The 11,917-nt window shown below is 34.4% G+C and overlaps 1 pseudogene; it reads right to left on the bottom strand.

Moving 5' to 3' along the window:
- Positions 1–8,311: 8,311 nt before the first annotated feature.
- On the bottom strand, positions 8,312–9,892 carry LOC132190930 (spermidine hydroxycinnamoyl transferase pseudogene; annotated as a pseudogene).
- Positions 9,893–11,917: the final 2,025 nt, after the last annotated feature.

The following is an 11,917-nucleotide window of genomic DNA, read 5'->3' as shown; positions in this document are numbered from 1 at the left end:
AGATAAGTTATACTTATTCCTTGATTGCGTGTAACTGATTAAGCAATTTGATAGTCCACACCTAGGAAAGACGGAACGTACCGCATCTAGAGGTTAGGTAGACGGTCCATGCCAATCGAAAATGGATTATACTTACTTCTTAATTATGGTATTTTCTTGACTACTCGAGTGAGACGAGCCCTATATCATGCATATTATGAATTTTCCTTGTTAATTTATGATTAACTATTGTTATGGGGTTAGCCGTGAAATCAATCGCATATTCTTTCTCTCACCACTCTTTATCTTTACTTTGACTTTTATGCATCTAGTTTAAAAATAAAAACAAAACAATCTTCTTTCAAATAAGTTACTTTTGATCTTGACAAACTTAATAACAACGCATTTGCAATCCTTGAGGTTTGACACCCTCAATATAGCCAAATCGTACAAGGATTCGTCTTATTGCTAGTAGTTAATTTTTATTATTAATATTTTTGGACATAAAAAGACCACATCAATTTTTGGCGCCGTTGCCGGGGACTGCTCAACGGATACATTGTTAAGTTTTAAAGACTGAATTTAACTTGATTCTCTATGTTTTTTTTTTTTTTTCCTGTTTTCTGTTACAGGTCCGGAACTGCCCAGGCAACTCTACACAAGTGCGCTCGAGCCTAGATTCTATGCGCTTGATCGTACTCGGGTCTTCATCAGTATGCTCGAGCGCATCTCCCAACGTGCGCTACAACAGAGCAGCTACTGTCTGAAGTTAAGCTTTTTCAGGCTGTTTGTTAGTTTTTATTTTTCTTTTGATATTTTATTTTGTTTTAGGTTTGTTAGGTTAGTTCATGTGGGGAGAAATTCCAACACTTCGTGGACCATGTTCAGATTGCTATAGTCCTTATCCCCATGTTAGAAATTGTCCTACCACTAGACAATTTTCTAATTATTCTTATGAGCATATGAACACACCGTTCTCTAGACCAGGGAATGACCCTTATTCTGATTCTTGTAACCTGACATGGAGCAACCATTCTAATCTCTTGTGACAAGCCCAAGCTCTTGGAAATTATACTCCACAATTTCATGAACTGCACCATCAATCATATCCGCAGTTCAGTGATCAATCTTATTATTCCCCTCAATATCAATTAGCTCCACCGCCTTATAGGTATTCTCTTGGCTTTGAGGAGAAAGTGTTGGCCGCTCTCAATAGATTGGTGGTGAACACTCAAGAGCAAGCTAAGGATATTGATATGAGTGGGATAGTAGTTGACAACAAGGAGGAAGAAGACGAGGAAATTGAGCCTCCTATAAATCCATATCTGTTGGAGGACCACTTAGAAGCTTGTCCAACTCACTTTGTGTTCAATGACTTTGATACAGAATAGTATATTGACGAGGTCATCCCTTCGCTTGATAATACTGCCACTATGGACCTTCCACTTTGGAAAGACGCCAGTGAGCCTATGCCTCTAAGTATTCCTCACATGCCTTCCCTTGAGCCCTCACCAGAACTTGAGCTGGAGCCAATTTCAGATAATGTTAAGTCTTCATTTTTAGTGACAGATGACACTCTCCCGATCATTTTTGCTTATGACTTACCAAAAGGCTAGGAGAATAGTCTGTTAGGTGTGCTAGAGGAACACAAAGGGACGACCAAGGTAGAAAAGTTTCTTGAGTACTCTCATCATTTTATTCCAGTTCATGATTCATTCATTGATGAGAAACTGTTTGAGAATACTCAAAGTGATTTACCTCGATATGCGAACATTATGAATTACATTTCTATAGGTAAAATTTATTCTTTTTGCTCCAAGAGAAGAAAAGACTAGTGCTTCAAATTTAAACTCAAGGGGCAGAGAGCATTGAGCGTATCAAGGATGTGGATTTCGTTAACTTGGCAGATCTCATATATTTTGACTAGATGAGTCAGATTCATAGGATCGAGTGCAGACCTTGTGCGCTCGATTACTCCTCCATTATGGTACATGATCTGCATCCAGGTTTATTTTCTCCATTGGTGTTCTATTCCTTTTACAATTTGATTATATTTTGACAACAATGCACTGCACTTAATTGTTATTTGGTTGGAGTATCACTTTGTTTTTCAGGACTAGTATTTCTGTAATTAAGTTGGGGGGTATGCTCTGCCCCACTTATTTCCCATACATGTACTCCTATCCTCTTACTATTGTTTTCTAGTTCTATACACTTTAGGGATAATGTGTGGTTTAAGTTTGGGGGCATGGACGAACACAAGAGTCCAAATTTCTATTATGTTATTCTTAAGAATGCAGTTGAACTTTAACACTGATTTGTATTTCATTGGTGAGCTTAAAATTATGAAGACATGATCATCTGACTAGGAAATTTGAGTTTTGTTACTTATCTTTGGCAAACTGAGATGTTACTTTTTTCCATTTGATTATCACGAGCACACTAGCATATAATATGTGAGGTATGAAATCTGAAATCAATTATGTGTTTTTTCAATGTCTTGAATGTAGTTGGGTGACTTGTTGGATGAATAACATTGGTATGAAAAAAAAAAAAAAAAAGAAAGAATAATATTAATCACTTTTAGCTTTACACTGAGTAACCTGATCTCTTACTTCATTTAGCAGAGAGTGTTCGTGTTAAAAGGTGAGAAGTTTGGTTTGGTTGATAACATGGCTAGTTTAGCTTCGTAGCCTTTTTAACTCGAGTTAGTAAGCCATTATGGGTGTTTTTACACCTAATGCCCTAAAGCCATTTGGCTTGGGAGTAATTGGCTTAACACTCGATACATAGGTAAACTAGAAAGCTTAAGGGAGCTAACCATTGCATAGCTTACATAAAAAAATAAAATAAAATAAAAAGAGAAAAAAGAAATATATTGATTATACATTGGTTGTTTCATCCAATTGGGAGTCTAATGAATTTTGAGTATTGAACCATTCGTGTTGAAATTATTTTTGAAGCCTTATAACTATGTGCTAGTTCACTATACCAATTCGAACTTGTGTTATCTCAAACTGCCATTTGTTAGTAACTTGATTTTGAGTTTCCTGGAATTTTGAAGATGGAGTTTATTTATTTAAACTTACTAATAAATGAGAATCATTATTTATGTGATGCTTCATTCTTTTTGAATAACATATAGTGATAATGTTTATGGGTATCATTCCTATTAAACCCTCACGAGACACCACTCTTCCTCTAGGAATACCTAGGGGTTTAAAATGCTTGTTCCATATGCTAAATGCAATCTTACATCCCACGAAAGAAGGAATTAGTTAGTTATTTTTTTTGTTTTCTAGTTTATTTTCAATTTTGTATTGCTAAGGGACTAGCAATATGTAAATATGGGGGGGGGGGGGGTGATAAGCACCAAATATTGTACATTCAAGCCCATTAACTCGCATACGTTAATTCCTTATGACTATTATCTATTTGATTTTGTGTTGTTTTATTGTTTTCAGGTTTTTAATAAAGATACAATAAATTCCATTGATTTTGGACTTAAAACACACTTTGAGAATGCTAGAAGATGTGTGTTGTGCAAATTTATTTAACTCGCAAGTGCACGAATCAATTGTAGTTTAATGGATTGCAAGTGTGAGGTCGAACCCACAGAGAATTGTATTTTTGAAAGAGCAATTTAAATCTAAACTGATTAAATCCTAACCTAGTTCCAAAAGGGTTTTGAATTTTGGTTTTTTAAAAGATAAACATAAACTAAATAAAACAAAAGATAAATACTAAGGTTTGGGAATCCACACTCATCAAATCATAATATCGTACTCCATATCCATCAATATTTATCCGAAGTTCTAACAATTTAAATCTTATGTATGTTTTACCATGCTTCAAAGAATTAATCAAAACCATCCCATGTATCCATTCATTGTCCAAATCACAAAAGGAATCCAAATTCAATTGAAACACCAGATGTATCCGTAGAACAAATCACAAGGGATATCCAATTTTTATGAGTTAAAAACCAAGCAATCAATCATATGAAATTATCTTAAATCGTCACATGTATCCTTGAATCACAAGAGATATCCAAGAATCACTCCACACATTGATTAGAAGTAAAACAATTGAAATATAACACTCAATAAAATCGGATAAATAAAGACTTACATAAAAGTGATGTCGTTCTTCATCAGTGAGGCTTCATCCCCAACCTCAGTTGGGAATTTAGCTCCATATAAAAATAAAATCTAAACCTAAACCTAAACCTAAAGAAAAACTAAACAAAAGAATTTTGCTCTCTAGGATTGTGTATCTTTTCTTGAATGCAAAGAAGTCTATTTATAGGCTTAGGAAAGTCCTAGAAGCCCAAGTAAACCTAGATAATTTGGAGGTTTGTCTCCCAGTCAAAATAGAAGTCTGAAATCGGAATAGGATTCGTCAAGATTTGTGTCCTTTAATTGCAGGGCGATTTTCGCATAGTAACCGTCTGATTTAGGAAAATACTATTTTACAATGAACTGTATTATTTTGAGTTAGCTTTCCAATGCTGCTTAAATCACTTCAATCCGATTTTTGAACGGAAAGTTATGGTCAAAATACTAAGATGTGTACATAATCTGAATTTGAATCCGATCCGAAATCTTATCCTTCTGATCTTTAATCCAATCTGATCTTTAATCCGATTTAACCTTTTCCTTGGATTTGGTTGAACTTAACCACATCATCTTGGTCTTCTCAAATTATGCTTTCTTCCAAACTTTGCATTTTTCCCTTTAAAGCTATAGTTTTTCTTCAATGACCTACAAAATACTAAAAACACAAAACTAACACAAAATATTAAATAACGACACAACTAAAGGATTAACTAATGTAAATAATGGGGTCCAAATATGCAATATTTGACACTTATCAATGTGGTTAAGCATAACCAATACTAATAGATGACCTATATGATGTGGTTAAGTTTAATAAAATCAAGGAAATGATTAAATTGAAATTTCTCTAATTGGACATTATGACTATAACTTTCAGCTCAAGTATCGGATTGAGGTGAAACTAGTAGTAATTAAAAGCTAACTCAAAATAATATAAATCATTATGAAATAAGAATTTCCCAATTCGGACGTTTGCCATGCCAAAATCGTCCCTAAGATTTTGTAATAAGCTTACTTCCTAATTTGACTCGAAGATTGAAGAACGATTTTTGTGGGATTTGTAGGGCTTCTAGGGTTTGATTTACACCCTATAAATTGGCCTGTAAGCATTGAAGAAAATGGTGCTTTGTTTTAGACATAAAATATCTTATTGGATGTTTGAAGAGTTGAAGAGAAGATGAACATGGCATGAGTCAATTGTAGCACCACCATGAGCGGCTAAGCTTGTAATAGGGTGTTGATGTATTCCGTTTCAAGTAACAATGGTTTAATTGTATTTTAATTTACAAATTTTCTATATGCATGATGGTTGTATAACTTAGAGATTTGGTTTTAAAGTTTATATTTAATCATTATGAAATTTTTCTCTTGTCTTGAAAAACTTTTTATCTTGATTGAATTCAATCATTCATATTTTCTGTGATTATTTGAATGACTGTAATACAACATTTTTAACTGGCACATGATCAAGAGGGTTTGATAGGCCATGCCATGGGAAGGTGAATTTCTCTACACCTTAAGGCGAATTACTCTACACCCTAGCTTAGTGTAATTTAGGTAGACATTTCGTATGACCCGAAGATGAGTTATGCTTATCCCTTGATTGCGTGTAACTGATTAAGCAATTTGATAGTCCACACCTAGGGAAGTCGGACCGTACCACATCTAGAAGTTAGGCAGACGATTCTATGGCAACCGAAGAGGGACTATACTTATTTCTTAATTATTGTATTTTCTTGACTAATCGAGTGAGACAAGCCCTATATCATGCATAGTATGAATTTTCCTTGTTAATTTGTGATTGATCATTATTATGCGGTTAGTAGTGAAATCAACCCATATTATTTCTCTCACTACTGTTTATCTTTACATTTACTTTTATGCACTTAGTCTAAAAACAAAAACGAAACAACCTTCTTTCAATTAAATTACTTTTGATCTTGACAAACTTAATAACAACGCCTTTGCAGTCCTTGAGGTTTGACATCCTCAATATAGCCCATCTTACAATGATTCGTCCTATTGCGAGTGGTAATTTTTATTATTGATATTTTTGGACACAAAAAGATCACATCAATAACCATGTAACTCACACCCATAGCCATATTTTTGGACACAAAAAGACCACACCAATAATCATGCTTGGCATTGTTATCGTTTTGATCTTGTGCTGTTTTAGTGTTTTTAGGTTCTAAATTAAGATGCAAGCAAATTCTACTGATTTTGGGCTTAAAACATGACGTTTTGAAACGCTGAAGGAGTGAGCTCGAGCGGACCAAAAGTGAGCTCATGCGCACTCACACCGACTTGGTTGACAAAAATGCAGAATTGATATGGAAACAAGTTTAGGTCTCCTAATTCGACTAGGGGTTGAAGTACAACGTTTCTGGGACTCCAATGGCTCCTATTGCTTATTTTATGAATATGTCGTAAACCTCTCAAGAGAAGGGGGTGCTTAGTTTTAGAGAGAATTCAGATAAATATCTTTTTGGAGGCTTGAAAAGTTGAAGAGAAGATGAACATGGCAGAAGGCCATCCTAGCAACGCTATGAGCAACTAATTCTGTATTAGAGTGTTGATGTAGCCCTTTCCAAGTAAAAATGGTTTGATTATATTTTAATTTAGGGGTTTTCTATATGCATGATGATTGTGTAACTATAAGAATTGATCTTTAATGCTTATATTCAATCTTGGTAGAATTCTTATCTTGTCTTAGAAAATTTTTTTTATCTTGATTGGATTCAATTATTCTTATTTTTTGTAATTATAAGAATGATGGTTATGCTACTATTTTAATTGATACATGATCAAGAGGGTTTAATAAGCCATGCCTAGGGAAGATGAATCGTTCTATAGCCTAGCTTAGTGTAATTGAGGTAGACGATTCATCCTAACCAAAGATGACTTATGCTTATCCCTTGATTGTATGTAACTCATTAAGAGATTTGCTAGTTCATACTCAGGGAAGACGGACTGTGCTATATCTAGAGGTTAGGCAGATAGCCCGTGCCAACTGAAGATGAATTATACTTATTTCTTAATAATGGTATTTTCTTGACTACTTGAGTGACAAGAGTCTTATCATGTATATAATGAATTTTCCTTGTTAATTTATGATTGACCATTGTTATACAGTTAGTGGTGAAGTCAACCCCCTATTCTTTTCCCTATTACAATTTATCATAGTTTTACTTTTATGCATTTAGTTTATAAACAAAGACAAACTATCTTCTTTGAATTAGGTTAGAATAAATCCTAAAGAGCTTAATAACAACGACAACATAGTCCTTGAGGTTTAACACTTTCAATATAGTCCTATCCTATAAGGATTCATTATATTGTGAGTGGTTTTTTATTATTGATAAGTTTTGCACAACGAAAAGACCACATCAACCTTGCACATCCATAATAAATATGATGAACTTTCTAGTAGTAAGCATGTAAAAGACATTTATAGGCCATATGCTTAAAATAATTTAATAAGTGAATAAAACATATATTCATTACAAATATTGAATGGTAGCATGGATATAAAATCATTGGGATTCGGGGCACAATCCCTAACACCCATGTCGTAATTCAATTGGCTGGAGACAATGCCTTATGAAGGAGAGGTCACTAGATCGAATCTCATTCTTCCCTTTCTCTCCCCTTGTGCGGACATGTCAAAAAAAAATTGTATTAACCTTTAAAATTTTCTTGTTGACCTTATGATTATGCATTTAATGTTTTAAACAATCATTTGGATGCATTTAATGCTATGGGTCTCCTTATGTTTCCTTACAGTTATAAGCCATTAGTTAACAAACCTAACCTTAACGACTAGAGTATTGCATTTGAAAATCATTTATTACAAACCAAATCCTATCAATGATGCCATCTTAACCAACTTTGAAGGTAGGAAAACGTCAAGGATTGATTCTGAAGATGAATTTTTCCAAATCACTACATTTGTCAACAAAATCATAGTACATTTATTTATTCAAGAAATTTCTTACTTGAAATCATGGATATATGCTTATTTTCTACCTAGTTTGTCAATTTCAGAAGCAAGCGATATTATATATTATAATATATTCTTTCTTTTCCTTTCTTCCCCCTACAAATTATATGATATCTTCTATTCTTTCTTTTTCTTTCTTCCCCCTACAAATTATATGATATCTTCTATTCTTTCTTTTTCTTTCTTCCCCCTACAAATTATATGATATCTTCTATTCTTTCTTTTCCTTTTTTCCCCCTACAAATTTTATGATATCTTCATAGAAGTGCCTCTTAAACGCATCCATATGAGCCGTTTGCAGACACAACAACACCATCAAAGATCCATCTCCATTAGGAGTTTGAAGGACTATTAAGTCTCCATCACAATCATGCACTCCCGGCTCACGTAAATTTCTTTCCCCTATCCAAAATCAATGCCGTAGATTGGCAGTGTCAACCAGCTCACCACCTCAACATTTTGGGTTTCCAAATAGAGGCCCTTCGGTTGCTTGAAAGCACGTCAAGTCATGCTGATTTCTCAAAAATTCAATAGTTGACTTCACGTACGTATCCGCCACTTTGTCGATGGCTTGTCTTATCCTTCTCGAAGCATAGCCTAATGGTTTGTTCATCAACTCTCCCACATGGCTTCTTGCAATAATATCAAGAATCATTCCCGAGATACCCTTGTGGTAGTGGCGGATTCATACGGTTCCTTAAGTCAACCCAAATAGCACATCTCCATATGTGTCCAGCCACCGTCTGGTACCGTGTGTAAGCATGATCACTGTCACTAATTTTACATGGTAGAATATTGATTAAATGATTAAATTTATTATTTTTTATTAGCTTAAATTTTTTGGACAAATGCGATTTAATATGATATCAGAATCAAAAGTTCTAAGTTTAAATCTTGAGTATTCACATGTTGGGTCTTATTTATTAATAGAAAGTTTGAGCCAACAAATGAGAGGGAGTGTTAGAATACAGATTAAATTTATCATTTTCTACTAATTTAAGTTTTTGAGAAAAATGATGATTTGAGATTACCCTCATTTGCCATGTTCTGGAGCTTTCCAACCTGGGTTTTGGAAAGCTTTATCATAACCACCATCTTCTCCTTCTTTCCCTCCTCTACACTATTTGATTGCCAGAGCACGACCGGTAAAGGGTTGTACAGGGTTGTACTCTGATTTGTCGAGGTCGGGAGCAGTCTGCGGTTGGGGATCTCTAACTTGTAATACTTTACGGTCAAGGAATGGCGCTGTCCCTAATGGCTCGCCCCGAGCAGGCCTAGACCACTCAGAAGCGAAGTGCAGGTTGCTTGGTCCATCAACAATAGCATGTGATATTGTTAGGCTGAGGCTAATGCCCCCACACTTGAACCTAGTGAGTTGCACCGACATTTTTGGCAATGCATGTATTGGGGCGTTGTAGTCTACACATGGGAAAAGGCAATCATACTCTGGAGATTTAGAGAAGTGGTCGATGTTGTCTAGTTTCGCCTCACATTCGGCTTCAAAGAATAGAATCCCCTCGGCATTGCAGTCCAGCTCGAGACGGCCTCCACCAGTTGACCGTAGGCGGCTTGCTAGAGGATAGAAAGGCACCAATGCCCTGCTCAATGTGTCTTTAAGGGTGTTGGTAGTGGTGTCAGGTGGTGAAAGCCAGTTTAGCGCCGGACGGTAGAAATAGATTGTGGGAACATGAGTTACGGTGCCAATTTGATCCAATTCTGATAAGGGTAGGGGGCCGTTCCATGTTGCCTCTGATGGCTTCACTGTGTAGCAACCCATAAAGCTTACCGTCATTATTACCCTAAGGATGAGAAAACGTTGGGAATGGTTGTTTACGCGATTGTACTGCCGTTGGTTTATAAAGGCCAAATGGACATGGTTGTGGCTTGAAATTTCCTTCTTAGCCACAACCTTGACAACTAAAAATAATATTATTTTTCACATCTATTTATCACATTCATTCCATTTCATTCGGTATAAAATGAGTGAAGAATAACATTACTCAAGAACTAAAAATCAAAAGAGAAATACGACTATTCACACTCATTTATTATACTTACGTCACACAATTGATGTTGTATGTTTTAAGTGGCTACACTTTCATTTTTTTTTTTTAGTTGCTAACATGAGAAGTTACTTAAAATAGATCACGTTAACCGGTGTGATATAAGTGTGATAAATATGTGTGAAGTGCAACCTTACTCAAGAACAAAAAAGAGTAATTTTATATACGATACAAATATTTTACTTTTATTTAACTATGCTAGCGTGGTAGGGTATACTAGTTCTTGGATTAGTCCTTATAAAAAAGCCATATGCAATGGCTACTAAATCCTGCCACTTCAGCATAGTGGGATAAAAGTAGTATATTGATGTGGTGTACATCATTATTCCAGTAATGCTATTAATTTTTCACACCCATTTATCATACTGGCTCATGTAACGTGTTTTAAGTGGCTAATATGGAAAGCAACTTAACACATGTCACGTACGCTGGTGTGAAATGAGTGTGATAAATAGGTGCGAAGAATAGTTAATGCAACTTTTTACATCCATTTATAAATGATTTCATACTGGTTGACGTGACGTGTTTTAAATGGTTTTCTTTTTAACTTTTTAAAGTGACTAAGATGAAAAACCATTTAAAACACGTCACATGATATAATATAAAATGAATGCTACTCTTCACATCCATTAATAAATGATTTCATATTAGTTAATGTGATGTATTTTAAGTGACTTTTCTTTTTTTAATTTTTAAAGTGACTAATATGAAAGTCATTTAAAACACGTCCCATTAAATAATATAAAATGAATACAATAATTAAATAGACCTAAAGGGTAGTATTAATCTTACTCAAATGAAAAAAACGTTTCACTCAGTTGCCGCAAATCGTGCATGCCGTTTGTTGAAATGACATTTACATGAGTGCGGTGGTTCCTTTACAAAGTTAGAATTTTCGTATAGTCCAACGGCGTATTTATGAGGATACGTCAAATGTTAAAAAAGTTATACTTGAGCCCTCCAAACTTTTAAATTATTGTAATTTAATCACTTTGACTTTTTTTCTCCAAAATATCCCCATCCCAAGTTAAAAAAAATAAAATAAAATAAAATTAAATTAAGAGGTGTCTGGTCTAGGGTGGCCGAAGCCACCCCTAGGCCCAACTGGGGTGGCCGGCCACCCCTTAATTTTTAATTTTTAATTTTTTTTTTTAACTTGAGATGGGGGCATTTTAGAAAAAAAAAAAAAAAAAAAAAAAAAGCCAGAATGGTCGAATTGTAACAATTTGAAAGTTTTTTGTTGGGGGGTCAAGTGTCACTTTTAAAACATTGGAGGTCAAAGTGCAAATGGGTAGATAGTTCGGGAGGTAAAATGTATTTTCCCATATATATATATATATATATATATATATATAGAGAGAGAGAGAGAGAGAGAGAGAGAGAGAGAGCATTCACATTGAAGATATTAGGTTAATTTCGGATTTTGTTAAGTTACTTGTCATAAATTGATTTTAGGAAGTAAACAATTATTTGGACTTGCCATGATGACCTATAAATTATTTTTTATACTACATGAGTAATTTGTAATTTATGCCAACTACATGGACCTATAAATTATTTGTTATATCACAGGGAGTGATTTATAATTTAGGTTAACCACAAAGACCAATTTTACTTTTATCCCTGTATTGAACGATGTGCACTTTGTTTGTTATAAAATAATAAAATAATTTAATTATTCATAATTTAACCAGCTAAGATCAACTAGCAACAATCTCAAATTATTATTTAGGATGGATAATAACACAGAATAT

This window comes from Corylus avellana, chromosome 9 (assembly GCF_965113065.1).
Source record: "Corylus avellana chromosome 9, dhCorAvel1.hap1.2, whole genome shotgun sequence".
Classification (NCBI taxonomy): Eukaryota; Viridiplantae; Streptophyta; class Magnoliopsida; order Fagales; family Betulaceae; genus Corylus; species Corylus avellana.
This window is presented reverse-complemented; position numbering and strand designations above follow the sequence as displayed.